The sequence below is a fragment of the Chenopodium album genome, chromosome 2 (assembly GCF_948465745.1).
Source record: "Chenopodium album chromosome 2, dcCheAlbu1.1, whole genome shotgun sequence".
In the NCBI taxonomy this organism is placed as follows: domain Eukaryota; kingdom Viridiplantae; phylum Streptophyta; class Magnoliopsida; order Caryophyllales; family Amaranthaceae; genus Chenopodium; species Chenopodium album.
In genome coordinates this window covers 74,937,854-74,957,009 of record NC_137835.1, presented here as the reverse complement: position 1 = coordinate 74,957,009, position 19,156 = coordinate 74,937,854, and positions in this window count along the sequence as shown.

Genomic DNA, 19,156 nt, shown 5'->3' with positions numbered 1-19,156 from the left:
TAAGTTGTTTTATGCTTTTTGGTTGTTTTGGTTATAGTCTTTTGGATGGTTGTGTGCAGAAGGAGTTAAGGTCCTTTGTTAAGGATCTTGATTTTGCTAAACTGTTAAGAAAGTTTACAAGCTATGTTGTTGGGGGTGATGAACAAGATGTTGGCCTTGGCTAAGGTGAAGTGTGTGTTTTGTTGGAGTGGTATTTGGTGTCTTTTTTTTCCCCATTCTTTGTCATGATTCTTGTAATCATTACTCTTGAAATTTACTATCCAAAGCAGACACCCAAACTTTATTTTGGGGTTTCACGAGCCTCGACATTATTGTCAAGGATTTCTTACCAACAAGGAAAGCTATTGAAGTAAAGGTCACATTGTCAAAGCTTTCTTACCAACAAGGAAAGCTATTGAAGTAAAGATCACATTTTCAAGTGACCTGTTTGAAGACCTTACTTGGTGATGATGAGTTGATCCCACCAGGTAAGGGAAAGCTAGTCATGGTCAAACAGTTTCGATTCTCTTTGCTACTCAATCTCTTTATGGTGTGTATTATGTTTCCGTAAGGAGGTCCTCATCTGCAACATGTCCAGCCAATTCCAATTTAATGTTATTTTCAATATCAAATGTTGTAAAGGCTTAAGTGTTAAAAGCCAGATTTTCAATTTTCAACTTGTATTAATTTCAAAGTTGGTAGTGGTAATAAGTCTTATTTCGTATTTTGTAAACCTAATTACATAAATCTATTCAACTTTTGAAAAAAAAATTAAAAAAAAAAAACTTACTTTCATATTACCCCCCCTCTCCCATAATAACTAGGACATATTTTTTTCTTCACTATATATGCATAAGGTTTGACCAAATTTTTACTAATATAATAAATATATTTCTTTTTTTTTATGAAATATGTTGTTAGATTTTTATTAATATAAAGTTTTATAATATAATTTTAAAGGTAAATTTCACTAATATTTAATTATACCAAAATAAAGTCAAACTAATGCATTGACATGTATATAAATTAATGTTGGCCGTGTTAGTTATTTTAGGACAAATGGAGGTATTTAATAATAAAAATTTAGTTTATAGTAAATGAGTACATCTTTTGAGAAGAAGGGGAGTATGATAAACGACCCTAGGTCACACCCTCCACAAGTGTCGATTTTATATAACCAAGGAGGTTCCACCACAAAATCATATGGCAATGAGGAATAGCTCCTTACCCTTATAAAGTAAACACGACTTTTTTGTTTATCCGATTTAGGCCCCATTCTTTAGAGCTTCTCTGCTCTGCTCTGCTCTGCTCTGCTCTGCTCTGCTCTGCTCAAATCGAATCTGCTCTGCTATGCTCTGGTCAAAAGGAATCTATTCTGCTCTGCTCTATTTTCAAATAATAATTACTAATAATAATTAATATTCAATAATAATAATTATTTCAATATTCTACTTTTAATTTCAATCAATATTAATGTTTTATTATTATTTTTATGATTAATATTATTATTGGTATTATTATTATTATTATTATTATTATTATTATTATTATTATTATTATTATTATTATTATTATTATTATTATTATTATTATTATTATTATTATTATTATTACTACTACTACTACTACTACTATTGATAATGTTATTATTATTATTATTATTATTATTATTATCAATGTTGTTGTTGTTGTTATTATTATTATTATAAATAAATGTGTATCATATTTAACATATGTTAATAGTAGAAAGATAAAGCAACAATGAAGGTGATAACAACCAAGATCAAAGCAACAATGAAGATGATGAGAATGCCAATCATATGGAAGTGGATGGTTAATTATGCACGATGTTAGACGCTAATATAATTATATTCCTATTTTGATATGCGGTTGTAGTCATTTGAAAATGTTAAGTTGTACTGTTTTATCTTTCTACTATTAACATATGTTAAATATGATACACATTTATTTATAATAATAATAACAACAACAACAACAACATTGATAATAATAATAATAATAATAATAATAATAATAATAATAATAATAATAATAATAATAATAATAATAATAATAATAATAATAATAATAATAATAACAACATTATCAATAGTAGTAGTAGTAGTGGGGGCCCAGATCATATCTTTACTATGATCGGCTTTTCAATAGCTAGAGGAGTGGGGGCCCAGATTGTATCTCGGCTTCCCACTAATTTTCTATAGGTTGTATAACTTTGTATGTTTTTTAGATTAATAATAATAATAATAATAATAATAACATTAGTAGTAGTAGTAGTAGTAATAATAATAATAATAATAATAATAATAATAATAATAATAATAATAATAATAATAATAATAATAATAATAATAACCCTCGGCTTGGGGCGATTAGGGTTAGGGTTGGGTAGGTTTAGGATTTTCCGATCTTCCACGTCTTTTTTCCGGCATGATCACCGGCGAGGTGTCAGGGTTTGTGCTCGTCATTTTCTAGGCGTTTAGCAAGCATTTTCCGGCCAAGTTTCAGTGAGTTTCGTTGGTTGTTTCTGGGCGGCTTTTGGGTGCGTTTCTAAGGTGGTTTTCAAGGGGGCTTTCCGGCAGAATTAAAGTGGCTTTAAGGTGTTTTCCACCGACGATTTTTAAGGCAGTATTAGGGGTTGTTTCGGTGCAGTTGGCTGGCGGTTTTACGGGCTGTTTTTGGTTGAGTTTCTGGTTGGTTTATGGCAGTTTCTGGGCGTGTTTCTGGCAGTTTCTTGGCGGCGTTTTCGGGGTTGTTTCCGGGCATTTCTGAGGCTGGTTTTTGGGGCTTTTTGTGGGCTGTTTTCAGGCTAAATTCTGGTCGATTCTGAGGCGAAATTCAGGCTGTTTCTGCGTGTGTTTTTGGTTGTGTTTTGTGGAAGTTTCTGGTGCAGTTTTGGCTGCTCTAGGGTGCAGTTTTCTGTCTGTTTCTACTGCATTTTCTGGCGTGTTTAAGGTTAGTTTTCAAGCGTGTTTCAGTCTATATTTGCTGCAGTTTCTGGTTCGTTTTTGGTGTGCTTTTCTGGTCAGTTTGGGTGCTGTTTTGGGTGCTTTTTGGGTGCAAGTTTCTGGTCTCTTTTGGTGCTGCTTTGCTGCGTTTTTGGGGCATTTTTTGTGCAGTTTGCGTGTGGTGTTTTGCGGTTCTCTTGTGGCAAGTTGTGGTGGGGGTTATGCCTCCTAGTGTTCTCTTTCATTGCCCGTTCGTGGGTCTTAATGGGTGTCAAGATGGTAGGGGTAATGGGCTCACTAAAACTTCTTTGATCACTCATCTCCGTGACCGCCATTGTTGTTCGAATGCGCGGGATTTGACCCGAAATACACTTACTTCTGATTTGGCAATTTTCTTAGAGGCGGAGTCAACTTTTCGTCGTATGGGCATTTGGCTTTGTGGGGAGTGTTTCAAGACACATTCTCTTCGTACGAAGTGTCGGCATGGTACGGGTTCTAATGACTTCGTGGCCCCTCCTGATTCTGGGGATGGTGTTGTTCGGTTTGTTCTTTATGGTTTTCCTAAACCGCAGGGTCCTACTGTATCTGGTACTGTTCCTAGGGTGCCTAGTGAGCCTCATTTTGCTTTTAATGTTGCTTTAATAGATAGTTTGCTATCTAAGCGGTTTCGTTCGGTAAAATCTATCCCTCCTAAGTGTCGCTTGGGTTTTTCTCGGGTTCTCAAAGGGGCCCTAGATAAGGTGATTGGCAAGCCTGATGACATCTCTTTTTGGGTTCAATTACTTGTGTTGCCTCTATGTGTCCTTAAAACCTTTTCTCCGAGGAGTAGTCGAGAGTGTTCTTCGGGTGTCAGGCGACTGCGGCAGGAAGAGAGTATCACCGGTGCTATTCGTTCTTGGTGTGATCCTGGTGGTTCTGTGCAACTTGTACGAGACACGTTGGCTGATGTGTCTCCACCTTTGTTGGACGCTGATGGGGACCATGATTTGTCCGAGCGTAATATTAAGCAGTGTAAGAGAAAGATTTCAGACGGGCATTACACTGCTGCGGTTAGGGTTCTTTCGTCTTCTGGTCTTGCCCCTTACAATGATGCTACTCTTGCAGATTTGCAAGCTAAGCACCCTTCCTTTCCGGCTCCTATCTTACCGGATAATCCAGTTGATCAGCACCTTATTGCTACTCCTGCTGTTGTTTTGGATCAGATTAGGGGTTTTCCACGAGGTACGTCATGCGGTAGAGATGGCCTACGTGCTCAACACCTTATGGATTGTTTGAGTGGTGCTGCTCTTGCTATTTCAGATGAGTTGGTGGACTCTATTACGCAGGTGGTTAATCTTTTTCTCGCCGGGAAATGTCCTGCTGAGTTGGGAGAGTATATTGCTAGTGCTCCTCTCACACCACTTGTTAAGCCTGGAGGTGGTATTCGGCCTATTGCTGTAGGTACAGTTTGGAGGCGTCTAGTTTCAAAGGTTGGGGCTGCTTTAATTGGTCCGCGTCTGGGAAGCTATCTAGGAGGTCTTCAGTTTGGTGTTGGGGTGTCGGCGGGTGGTGAGGCTATTCTTCATGCTGTTAATCGTTTGGTTGAGGCGCGTGGTGGTGATGTTGGTCTCTCTATGTTGTTGGTGGATTTTAAGAATGCTTTTAATTTGGTAGACCGTTCGGCTATGCTGCGTGAGGTTCGTCTCCGTTGTCCAGCTCTCTCGTGTTGGGTTGAATTCTGTTACTCTACTCCAGCCAGGCTTTTTTATGGGGAGCATACCTTATGGTCATGTCAGGGAGTGCAACAGGGTGATCCTCTAGGCCCTTTGCTTTTTGCTTTGGTTCTTCATCCTTTAGTGTGCCAAATCAGGGATTCTTTTGACTTATGTTTGCAAGCTTGGTATTTAGATGATGGCACTATTATTGGTGACACCTTAGTGGTAGGAAAGGTTTTGGAGTTGATTTTGGCGGAAGGACCTCGTCTCGGACTCCATGTCAGCGTTGAGAAAACAGAAGTATTCTGGCCCTCGGAGGACCCTCGTAGTCGTCTCGTCGGTGTCTTTCCTCCGGATATTGGTCGTCCTGTGCATGGTGTTAAGTTACTGGGTGGCCCTGTCAGTGCTGATTCCTCTTTCTGTGGTGAGCTTGTTTCACAGAGAGTGTCGAAGACCGTTGTGCTAATGGATGCTGTTGCTAAGCTCGATGATCCCCAATGCGAGTTGTTGCTTCTTCGTGCGTGTACTGGGGTTTCAAAACTCTACTTTGCTATGCGCACTTGTCCTCCTCGTCTTTTTGAAACAGCACAAGTTTCTTTTGACTTGGCCCTTCGGGCTTCTTTGGAGCGCATTGTAACAGCTTCGGGGCCTGGCTTTGGTGATTGGCAATGGCGACTTGCCACCTTACCTTTTTCTTATGGTGGTTTGGGTGTCTATTCAGCGGGTGATGTTCGGCTTTATGCTTTCCTTGCATCGCGTCTGCAGTCTTCTAGTCTTCAGGCTACGCTTCTTCGCCATTCTGGTATTGTTGGTCCGGGACCGGCCTTCGATGGTGCTCTTAGTCTTTTTAACAGCGCTGCGGAGACCGACCTTTTGAGTAACCCTAGTGAGATCGCTGCCCCCAAACTCATGAAAAAGTTGGCAGATATATATTTCACGAAGGTCACTGCATCTGCGGATTCCACTTTCTCCTTAACTCCGCGTCAGGTAGCCTTATGGAAGTCCCAACAGGGGGATCACTCTTCGGCCTGGTTGCGGACGGTCCCGATATCGGGTTTGGGTCAGACTATGAATGGTAAGACTTACCGTAGTGTTCTTTGCTACCGGTTAGGTGTTCCTTTGTTCTCCGTTTCAACACCGTGTTCTGCTTGCTCTAGGGTTTTTGACGGTGATATTTATGGGGATCATGCAGTGTCTTGTGCTGGGATGGTGGGTATTAAACATCGGCACAATGTTGTTCGTGACACCCTTGTTGATATTTGTATTCGGTCTGGAATCTCTGCTCGAAAGGAGGTTAACATTGGGTTGATTGGAGGAAACGACGGGGCTCTACGACCTGCAGATGTGCTGCTTTATTCCTGGGATAGAGGCCTTGATGTATGTGTTGATTTGACGGGGTCTTCACCTTTGACTCAATCGGGGTTGTCTGACTTCGTTCCTGGTCGTGTTGTGTCGGCGGCGGCTCAGCGGAAGCGGGACAAGTATGGGGCGCGTTTGATGTATCCATTTTATATAGTATTTTACCCCCGTCCCTTGGTCATAGTTAGTAGTGTTTTTGGCTCTTTAGAGCCACTTTTATTACTAATTGGTGTTTTCTAGTGTTTTCGTAGATTTGGTTGACTTTTGCAGGGATTTATGCTTTTGGAGTATTTTCCCGAGATATTTAGGAGCAATCACGAGCACTGGAGAAGCACGACCAGATTTTATAGCCCAGGGCCGGTTGGAGCCATCGAACCGGTGATTAAGGGCTCGGTAGAGGTGATACCGGGGCGTTTGGACCGAGTATTCAAGACCCAAAGAGGAAACCTAGATTGGCCCGAAGAATTGGAGCCCAATCGAAGTCCAAATATTGGCCCAAATGATCCGCCCGGCCAAAAAGGCTGGCGCCCGGAGGCGCGCCCGGCCGGGCGGGATAAGCGCCCGGTGACGCGCCCGGCCGGGCGCGAGATAGCTATTAAAGATAAAAAGGCGCGCCCGATCGGGCGGTGCCTCGCCCGATCGGGCGCGTGTTTATTTAGGAGACGATTTACGTCGTTTTAATTTGTTTCAGTTTAGGATTTTTGTACGGAGTATAAATACTCCTCCGTAATACGATTTTTGGGGATCTTCTTCTTCTTCTCTTAATCCTTTCTCCTAGACTTTCTCTCTCTACTTAGTTTTCTCTCTCTTAATCTCTCTCTAAACTTTTGTTCTTATTTCTTTGATTAATTCCAGATTTACTTTGGTGACGATTTCTCTTCCCTTAAACTTAGTTATTTATTTTATTCCTTTGATCATGATTTATTTTATTGCTTTGCTTAGTCTATATTTAATAATGTGTGAGTAGTTTAATTTCTAGGGTTCATGGGGATCTAATAAATGATATGAAGGGGTAAATTATTGTTGTTGATTATTAATGCTAGATTAATTTCCTATTGATTGATTTAATGCTCTGTGACTAGATTAGGCCTATCTTTTATGCATGAGTTTGACAATATTGATTCAAGAATCGAGAGATGAGAATTAATGTTTAGGTCTAGTTTCAATAGGCAAGTTAATTTATAAATGGTTAAGTCAAGATTCGAGAGATGAGATTTAATACCGATAAATTAATCATGTGGTTGTAATAAGTAGCGAGAGCCCTTTACAATCTGGTTAATTGATGCATTGATGATTGACTATTATTGATTGTTGGTTTTGCATGATAATTTCTTATTGGCTTGTTTTAATGTTTTACAATTGCGGCTTGTAAAAGTTTAGCAATATTAAATTGATGAATCGAGCAGATGTTAATTTGATATTAAAGGCTATTTTCAATAAGAACTTAGATCTAGTAAATTGCGAGAGCCTGTTAGGTCTATGTTGGTTAATAAATTGCGAGAGCTTGTTAATCATGTTATTTGTGCAATGTCAATGATTGATTACCCTATTTTGCCCCAGAATATTATTTATTGGTGAACCTATACCCTAGATCCTTTTATATATTATTTTCTCCCTTTTCTTACTCTTTTTAGTTTAGTTTCATATTCAACTTTTAATATTGGTCACTTAAATAATTTAGATTATAATATTTAATTAGGAGTAAAAAGACTTGTTTCCCTGTGGAGATCGACCCTACTTCCCTATCTACTTTAGTTAGTGAATTAGGTAATTATTTTTGATTAGGGGATACGACTTTACCCTGTCAAAATTTGGCGCCGTTGCCGGGGAAACGGTTTTATTTTTATTTCTAGTTATTATTAGAGTCTAGATTATTTTTAATTTATTATTATTATTATTTTTTAATTTTTAATTTTTTTTTATGAGTTGAAAATATCCATGCTTATGTCACTACAAGAATTATATAATTTTTATGCAGCACCTAACTACTGTAGTTGTCAACGTCTTTGTCATGAAAATCCTGAATGCCCTTATAGTGAGTTTTTTGTGCGTGCTCCGGATGATTTTAGAGTCTTTCCATATACATATGATCATATTCGGAAACGATTAGTTGCTAATGAAAGTTATTGGAAGGCTCTTGATGAAAAAGTTTACGGACACTATAATAATATGAATGTTATTGAGGATGAAGAACCATCGGTTATAGAATTTGTGGTTGAAAAATCATTGGTTGACGAATCAGTGATTGAAAAATCATTAGTTGTAGAAACGGTGGTTGATAATTCCTTTGTTGATGATGAGGTTATTTGTGAGGGTAAAATTTTAAAGTCATTATTGGATGATAAAGACAATGACTACCTCCATGTTCGTTCTATTAATTCTAAATTTTTAGCGGAGGAAGTAGAAGGTTGTGGGATAAATGTGCTTGCTATTAAGCCCTATATAGTGCTTAATGAAATGTTTGCAGGAGCGTTTGATAAGTTACTCAAGGCATTGAATTCTTCCGATTGAGAGAAGGAGTATGGTCGAGCGGGACCTTGATAAACTAGCGCTTTGCGGGAGGCAACCCGTATTTTGTTGATTTTTATTTAGTTTTTTTTTTTTTAATTATTTATTTGTTTGTGTGTTTTCTTTTTGTTTTGTTTTAGAGAGGTAGAGGAGAGTATATCTTATATTTGTGGGAGTGTGATTTTGTGCACAGATACTAGAAAAGTTGAGAAAAGATCGAAGGGCTAAAGGAATCCCAGGGCAATTAGCAGCAGCAAGCTGCCCCGTCAAATCAGTAGCACGGGCCCGATCGGGCAGAGCTCGCCCGATCGGGCGCGCGTACGCGTCAGCAAACTACGTCAACTTCGACAGGCCATAACTTTTGCGTTTCTTATCCGATTTTTGCGTGTGACCTGTCGTTGGAAAGCCCTTCAAGTCTAGTTTCCAATGCAATTAAAATCACTGTATTATCATTTATACATCAAAAGTTATGATCAGAATAGTGCACCTGACTCAAATTTGAACTTTTTCCCACTAACACTTTGTTTCTTTCTTGCCCAATTTTGTTCCAAAGAGATGCATTGCAATCCTCGAGGCTTTGGTGACATTGATGTGGTGTTGATGAAGAGTAGTCACCTTGACTACTAGCTTTCCTTTAAGACAATGAGGACATTGTCTGATTTAGCTTGGGGGGAGGTTCTCGTGTTCGTATGGTGTTCGTATGGTACATCTTTCACTCTCTCTTTTCTCTTTTTATTTTTATTTTTATTTTTCTTAGTATAGATTTTATTACTTTCTTAGGTTAGTTTTGTTCCAATGAATTGTAAATCATGTTTCCCTGTGCCCCTTACTTGAGAAAAATTGTTTTGATTCCTGGTATTTGATGATAAGCATTGTGGATTAGTTGATCATGATATGATGTTTGATTGCCTTGAAACCTTTACATGCGTCAATTTTGTCCAACTACTTGTGAAAATAGTGCTTGACTAGTTGATTTGGTAAGGATTGTGTGATAGTTCCATAATTCCTGGTATGTCAATGAATTTGAGTATTGGTTTGCTACTATTAGTAATATTTATATGATTCATTATTATGCACATTGTGGAGGACGAAGGCATTTGTTCTTTTAGGTAACCTTCAGATATTGTAGATACATTTGTTCCCTTCTTGCTACCCATGTTGTTGCCTTGACTTTTTATTGTTTATTAGCCACATTACAAGCCTATTTTGCCCTATTGGTTACTAGTCCCAAGCTTGGCTTGGGGGAGCTATTAGTGAGTGAGGTGAGGGAGTTTGTAGTGTGCTATTTATTTGCACAATTTGGGTGGGATTTTGAGAAGTAGTTTTGTTGATTGTTCATGTTTATTTTTGATGAATTCGAGAGTTATATTTTCTTGAAAAAATAAAGCATGATATTATGAAAAAAAAAGAGAGAAGTTCAAAGAGAAAAAAATGTGAAAAAATAAGCGAACTTCAAAAGGAAAAAAAATGTTCAAATGTTCTAGTTGGAGGTTTGTAAAGAATAATTCTGAGCCTCAATGAAAAAAATTAAAGTTTGGAAAATAAAGTTTGTTTATTCACTCTATTACTCCATTATTATATCTTATGAGTGAAATTGTAAGAGTTGGGTTTATTTATTATGATTGGAGTATATTTGGTTGATGTTAGAGTTGGTTATGTAGGAGATGTTGATTATTATTTATTTTTGATCATGAGTTTTATTAGGATATTGCTCCCTTAAGCATAGCTTTTCTCTCACGTATTTCCAAATTTATCCTACCCTTTACCTTAGCCTTACATTACAAGCTTTAAAGACCTTCCGACCTTTGTGCATAGAATTGTATGAATGTGAAAGTGTTGCTTATCAATGCAAGTTATGATTTGGCATATTTCGAGTCGACTAGTAGGATTGAGCGTTCATTGTTTTTATACACACGAGAGTGTGAGTTGGGAGGGCATTGTTCACATTAGAGGGGTGGTTGGAGAGCGATCGAGTACATCTTTTACTCGCCACATAAATGAGAGTCGAGTGTGTGAGCACTAGTCTTGAATTCTATATGCTCTTGTGGTTTGCTTTGTTTGACAATTGTTAGGGAAGAAAGGTAATTGGATGGATTTGATTGGTTGACTCTGAAGCGTGTTTATTTGATTTACCTTGGATCGCTTGTGCTTGATTTTTACTTATTGGGGTGAAGCATATTTATTGATTCATTGATGAGATCTTTGCTTAGGGACAAGCAAAGGTTTGGCTTGGGGGAGTTTGATGTATCCATTTTATATAGTATTTTACCCCCGTCCCTTGGTCATAGTTAGTAGTGTTTTTGGCTCTTTAGAGCCACTTTTATTACTAATTGGTGTTTTCTAGTGTTTTCGTAGATTTGGTTGACTTTTGCAGGGATTTATGCTTTTGGAGTATTTTCCCGAGATATTTAGGAGCAATCACGAGCACTGGAGAAGCACGACCAGATTTTATAGCCCAGGGCCGGTTGGAGCCATCGAACCGGTGATTAAGGGCTCGGTAGAGGTGATACCGGGGCGTTTGGACCGAGTATTCAAGACCCAAAGAGGAAACCTAGATTGGCCCGAAGAATTGGAGCCCAATCGAAGTCCAAATATTGGCCCAAATGATCCGCCCGGCCAAAAAGGCTGGCGCCCGGAGGCGCGCCCGGCCGGGCGGGATAAGCGCCCGGTGACGCGCCCGGCCGGGCGCGAGATAGCTATTAAAGATAAAAAGGCGCGCCCGATCGGGCGGTGCCTCGCCCGATCGGGCGCGTGTTTATTTAGGAGACGATTAACGTCGTTTTAATTTGTTTCAGTTTAGGATTTTTGTACGGAGTATAAATACTCCTCCGTAATACGATTTTTGGGGATCTTCTTCTTCTTCTCTTAATCCTTTCTCCTAGACTTTCTCTCTCTACTTAGTTTTCTCTCTCTTAATCTCTCTCTAAACTTTTGTTCTTATTTCTTTGATTAATTCCAGATTTACTTTGGTGACGATTTCTCTTCCCTTAAACTTAGTTATTTATTTTATTCCTTTGATCATGATTTATTTTATTGCTTTGCTTAGTCTATATTTAATAATGTGTGAGTAGTTTAATTTCTAGGGTTCATGGGGATCTAATAAATGATATGAAGGGGTAAATTATTGTTGTTGATTATTAATGCTAGATTAATTTCCTATTGATTGATTTAATACTCTGTGACTAGATTAGGCCTATCTTTTATGCATGAGTTTGACAATATTGATTCAAGAATCGAGAGATGAGAATTAATGTTTAGGTCTAGTTTCAATAGGCAAGTTAATTTATAAATGGTTAAGTCAAGATTCGAGAGATGAGATTTAATACCGATAAATTAATCATGTGGTTGTAATAAGTAGCGAGAGCCCTTTACAATCTGGTTAATTGATGCATTGATGATTGACTATTATTGATTGTTGGTTTTGCATGATAATTTCTTATTGGATTGTTTTAATGTTTTACAATTGCGGCTTGTAAAAGTTTAGCAATATTAAATTGATGAATCGAGCAGATGTTAATTTGATATTAAAGGCTATTTTCAATAAGAACTTAGATCTAGTAAATTGCGAGAGCCTGTTAGGTCTATGTTGGTTAATAAATTGCGAGAGCTTGTTAATCATGTTATTTGTGCAATGTCAATGATTGATTACCCTATTTTGCCCCAGAATATTATTTATTGGTGAACCTATACCCTAGATCCTTTTATATATTATTTTCTCCCTTTTCTTACTCTTTTTAGTTTAGTTTCATATTCAACTTTTAATATTGGTCACTTAAATAATTTAGATTATAATATTTAATTAGGAGTAAAAAGACTTGTTTCCCTGTGGAGATCGACCCTACTTCCCTATCTACTTTAGTTAGTGAATTAGGTAATTATTTTTGATTAGGGGATACGACTTTACCCTGTCAGCGTTGCAGGGCTATTGGCTATGGTTTTCTTCCTTTCTCCTTTTCTTCGTTGGGGGAATTAGAGAAGGATGCTATTGCGTTGCTGAAGCGGGTTCAGGCGTTCGCTAAGACTCAGGATGTTGGTGCTCGTGCAGCTGCTCACATCTTCAGCAGGATCGGGTTCGCTATAGCTAGAGGGGTGGGGGCCCAGATTGTATCTCGGCTCCCTACCAATTTCTTGTAAATTGATTGACTCTGTACGTTTTGTTTTTTTTTTTATAATAATAATAATAATAATAATAATAATAATAATAATAATAATAATAATAATAATAATAATAACATTAATAATAGTAAAATTAATAATAGTATTAATAATAACACCATTAATAATAGTATTAATAATAATGTTGGAATCTGCTCTGCTCGGCTCGGCTCAGCTCTGCTCTGCTCAAAAGAAATCTGCTCTGCTCTGCTCGGCTAAAATTTAATCTGCTCTGCTCTGCTGACCCCTGCTCTGCTCTGCCCTGCCCAGAAGCTCAAAAGAACAGGGCCTTAAGATAGTAGACACGACTTTCATGTTTATTCAATGTAGGATACATTTTCTAATAATTACCCTCTTTCAAGTGGGACGACAATTTTACTCATATGCAGGTTTGCTCATGGACTCACAAGAATAGCAATGGGTAAAATAAAACAAACTATATCTCTTGTAGACTCTTGCCACTTTCCTACATTATTGTCTTTATGATCAATTTTTGCGGGTCTTTGGGTGATTATGTTATGTTTGATCCCTTGTCTCTCATATTCTTTCACATTGACAAATAAAGAAGCGTTCACTTGTACTCTTTGTCTCTTTGATGATTTCGGGACAATGTATGTACCCTAAAACGTTGTATATTCTCTTATCTACACCATTGTCTAGGTCAATAACCCTTTATGTCACATTGACATAATGACAATGGAATACTACATGAATCCACCATAAATTCAATTTACATAATTCTTCACTCAAGCTCGAAATTAAGGTGCCTCTTTATTTTAAAACTCGAAGGTTAATGCAGCGGTGAGACATCAAATCTTTCGATTATATGTTCTCCGTGATACCATACCACTACAAATTATACACCAAAGAGAACAAACGATAATATTTGGCCAAAAAAAAGAGCATATGATATATATTTATAAGCGTAGTAAAACATAAAAATAAATTAAAAAATTTAAATAAAAAAATAATTTAATAAAAAAAACAAATAAAAAAACCTAAATAATTATTAAATCGTTAAAAATAATACCTATAAAAATAAAAGGAAAATTTGTCTAAAAGGTAATCATATGTTTACCTTTTTGTGAAAAAGGGTCTTATATGTTCAAAGTGGTGAAAAAAGTCCTAATAAGTTACTTTTGTTGTGAGGAGGGACCTTGACATCGAAATATGACCACCGACTTCACTTTTCCGACATTGACCATCATGCAATATGCACGTGATGTTTTAAAAATGTCTTTTCCTTCTTTTTTTCTCTTGATTTTAAGGAAAGAGAAAGGATTTTGAGAGAAAATTTGGAGATAGTAAGAGAGAAAATATGAAAACGTGGGGAAAAAAATGAAAGAAATGGCCTTTTTAAAACATCACGTGCCATGTGAGTGATGGTCAACACCGAAAAAGTAAAGTCAATGGTCATATTCCGATGTCAAGGTCCCTCCTCGCAACAAAAGTGACTTATAAGGCCTTTTTTCACCACTTTGAACATATAAGGTCCTTCTTCACAAAAAAGTGAATATATAAGTATCTTTCTAACAAATTTATCAAAATAAAAACTCAAATGATCATATTCTAATCCAATATTTTCTTGTTTATAGACCATGTCAACCAAAAGCTAAAGATGATGGTATTACCATACGCAAGTTACTCCACTTGAAAGTGATGAGGGTGGATGAGATTTAAACTTGTGACTTTTGTGTCACGTTGACTCTAAAACCAAGTTAACGAACATGTCAACCAAGTTTAGACTGATGGTTGAAAGCCAAAATCGATTTATATACTCTATCACTTCTTATAAATTGAGTAATATATATATTATTAAACCGTGCATATTTATTTGTGATTATAAATTAAAGTGCACAAATACATATTTAATAATATACAGACGTACAGTGGATTTTGTCCGAGAAAATAAAATGAAGTGTGACCCCTACCAAGTACGATTGAATCACAACACGTTAAAAGAATTTTTTTTAAAAAAAATCAGAAATATAGTCAACAAAATCATGTTAAGTTTTACTGCTCAAGATTTTATATTTATCCTCACTCAGTTGTAGCTTGCTTGCCCTATCAGCCGACACTCCAGCTACATACTTTCGTCTGTTAAAAGAGACTGAATGACTTGTATAAAATCTAATACCAAATCTCATATCATTATACTATTTGTCTGAGGTGACTTGTTTAAAGTTTTTATTTGCACCATGCCATGTTTACTTTTGGCTACCTGTTGATTTTTTGTATGCTTCTCCTAAAACCCCCCCACCTTACTTTCTCCAAAATAAGACTTCAATTTAAATTTTATTTGGTGGTTAGAGATCGAGAGCTATAAAGATAGGTAATGAGAATCGATATCTCTTGAAATTGGAGAAAACCTAATCAACGTAACTAATATAGTTATCGAATCAATTTTTTTATACCCGATGACACAAATAATATTTGTGTTTGATAGTAAGGAGGTTATCAGACTTCAACCCTAATATCTTTTTTTAGGATTGAGTATGAGGTAAGAACCTTACTAGTGAACTTATACTTTGTTAATAGTAAAGGAAACCTGATATTAGTATAAAATTTATATGTAGTCTATTCGTTTCAAAATAGTCGCAACATTTTATTTACACATTCGTTTCATAGTATATGCAACTATTTCTTATTTGTAAAGACACACACCTACTCCGTATTTAATTATTTCTCTCTTCTACTAATTGTACTTTCACAAAAAAGAAAAAAGAAAAAAAAATCATTTCTCTCTTCTACTGACTGCACCTTCACAAATATTTTTCCATTTCTATTTCTACGGCCTTAAAATGACTATCATTGTACTAATTTTTAATTGACCAATGTTGATTTATTTTTAATGTCAAAATGAATTATTACATTTATCTTTTTTTTTTTTTTAATTCATTTATTAATTTTGAATTTTTTTTTTCATAATTTTCCTAATTAATTTAAAATATTCAGTATTTAATATGAATGAAATTAAAATATAATTAAATATAATTCAGTATTCATTTTTTTCAAAAAATTAAATTAAATTTAATTTTGAAAATCTAAAACATAAAATTTTATAAATAAGAAAAAACAATTATAATTAATTTTGACATAAAAAAAATAAAAATAAAAAGACAAAATCAACAAATAAAAAAAAGGATCTTGCTAACGAGCGCCCCGGGACATTAGATAAGGATAAATTATATTGGTTGAAATGGTATTAAGTTAGGAATTCATGACAAAATCACGCGTCGTTCGGTGTAATTAATGTTAATTTTACTCTAATATTTGCACTTTAATTCTCTTATCTAACGCCCCGGGGGCGCTCATTAGCTTTTGCCTAAAAAAAATTAGTATAATGATAGTCATTTTAATTTTTAACCATAGAATTTTCAACTTACCTACACTATAATTTTTTTATTATTTGTTTTTCCTATTAACAATCAAATATATATACCTTTACAACTACGCTTTATATTATAACATTTTCTTTTTGTTCCTCAATCTATAAATTTTAAAAATTTCGTACAATATCTAGTATTATATTTACTACTCTTTTCTTTTTTTTTTTTTTTTTTTTTTTTTTTTTTTTGGGTAGGGAGAAGGGTCCTATCGTACTGGAACCTCTCATAAGTCCTTTTGACCCAAGTTAGCGGGCTAGACATTTTAAAAGTAGGGGGATGGGTAAGGGAATTTCCTCCCCAAATTGTCTCTAGTGAGGTTTGATCCTACAACGTAATGGTTATGAGATGCAAACCTACCATTATAATTACGGAGTGACTATAAAATGGAGAGAATATTTTTCAAAATTCCAAGGAAAAAAAAAACTATAACTTCCACTTATACTCCGTACTATTTTTTATCCCTAAACGTATATATATTTTGTACAGTAAAATGGGTACATTCTAGTTATTATAAAATCCAGAGAGTATTTTTCAAAATTTTAGAACAAAAAATTTGTACTGTACCGTGTAATTTGGACAAGAAAACTACAAGGAAAAAAAAAAGGATGAATTGACGTAGAGTAAACTGAAGAGCACGAATGGAGTACAAGTTTTGGAATATATGAAGTGAAGTCCATCATTCTTTCTGTGTGAATCCCAATGCCAACCTCACCTGACATACGTGGCATGGCCAATTTTACTCTTCATTTGCTTCATCAACACGTACAATATATTTTTTTTTCTCTTGTTACTAGGGTCTGTTTTCGTTGACTGAACTGAACTGAACTGAATTGAATTTATTAGAGTTGAGTTGAGCTGAACTGAACTTATTACAGCTGAACTGAAATGAACTAAACTGAACTGAATAATCTGACGAGAACAAAGCCTTATTATACTTTTTGTGTTTTAAAATACTGACACAGTCAATATTGTATATATGTCAATATACTAGTTTGACTTTATTTTTTATATATATAAGTATTAATGAAAATTATTTTAAAAATTATACTACCTTCGTTACAGGTTATGTGCAACGATTAGACATTTTCCTTCTCTGCTTTATGTCAAATCGTTGTACATAACCTGTAACTGAGGTAGTATTATAAAATTTTATATTAATACCTATTTAATAACATATTTTATGTTATGATAAAATATATTTTTCTTATGTTAGTAAAAAATTATGGTCAAAGCTAATACATAAATAGTAAAAAAAAAGTGCAAAATCCCAGATATTATGATATGTTCGATGGATGAAGTATGTAATTATAGTGGCTACAGTAAGATAGAAAATTTAGATTGTTGGTTTACTTTAGTCTCATTTTATTGGGATATATTTTAGGAAACAAGATAATTGTGAATATTGTGAAAATATATCCTAGAATATTTTGTGAGTTATCTTAGGATACTTGGCCTTACCCTCCAAGTATACCTACATATATATATTGTACAAGGTCGATTTGATGAATGTGAATTACAGAATACAATTCTTGAATACACTTTGTCATGGTATCAAGAGATTGAGTGTGATCCACGATTTAATCCTTGAACTTTGTTTTTCATAAACATTGTTCATATCAGTGAGTTTGAGAGAATTCAAATATAAATTCAATTTTTTTTTTCTTCCTGTGTGCGCTTGTATTGAGAGATCCCAGGAGGAGATGGAGGCAAAACGAAGGTAGATTTAACCTTTCATCTAGGCTCGAGTGACGGGCCTGGTAATGTTATCACACCAATACAACTCCGGGGTGACAACTATGATGAATGGGCTAGGGCTGTGAGGACAGCTTTGAAGGCAAAGAGAAAGTTTGGCTTCATAAATGGCACAATTGTGAAACCGACTGATCTTGAGAAGCTTGAGGATTGGGTAGCTGTACACTCGATGTTGGTTTCTTGGCTATCCAATACATTAGACTCGACTGTTAGGTCTACACTTGGTGATTATGATGATGCAAAGTTGCTATGGGATAATCTCAGAAACCGCTTTTGTGTTGTAAGCGGCACTCGAGTTTGTCAATTGAAAACGGCCTTGGCTGATTGTAAGCAAGGCAAACATGAACTTATCTCTGTTTACTTTGGCAGGGTGTCGAAAATTTGGGACGAGTTGACCACATATATTTCGATTCCGGAATGTAAGTGTGGTAATTGCACTTGCAATATTGTGCAGCAGGTGGAAAAAATAAGGGAAGATGATTTTGTACATCACTTCTTGATTGGCTTGGACTCGGCGTATGCGGCCTTGAGGGCTCAAATTCTAGCTCAAGACCCTTTGCCATCCGTAGACAAAGCATATCAGCAGGCCATACAGGCTGAGCGTTTGCGTGGAGGGGAGGTGACGGCCTCTAAGAGGATCGTAATGCTGCGGTGGCTTTCAAATTGCAGGGTACCAAGCCGCGACCAGAGAGTAGCGAGAAACTACTTTGCACTCACTGCAACAAAGAGGGACATGAAGAATCCACGTGCTTCCAACTTCATGGATACCCCGACTGGTGGGGGGATCGTCTCGTGGGGGGCGAGGGTCAGGTCGTGCTGCTGCCTCAACTGGTTGAGGTGGAGGAAGGTCAGGTGGCAGGGGCAGAGGGGGTGCGGCTTCCTCTGCTCGAGCGAACAAAACTGGTGGTCAGCACTCTTCTCAGAATTCTCATGGAGCTGCTGCCACGACATCTGATGGGGCAGCCCTTGCGGGAGTTACCTCTGCCCAAATTCAACAATTGCTCGATCACTTGAATTCTATCAAACCCAAGCTTCACGGTAAGCATGATTCGGGTTGGATAATTGACACCGGTGCCTCAAACCATGTGACTTGTGATCTTTCTTTTTTGATGAATGTGACGAGTGTGGATCATTATCCGGTGGGATTGCCGGATGGAAATTTTGCCAATGCCTCTAAAATTGGATCGTTGATGTTGCAAGGAGGATTGATCATTCATAATGTTCTTTATGTGCCTCAATTAAATTGCAATTTAATTTCAACCACTCAATTATGTGATGAATCAAATTGTGTAATGCAATTTACTAATAAGCTTTGTGTTATACAGGACCTAACGACAAGGAAGGTGATTGGAGC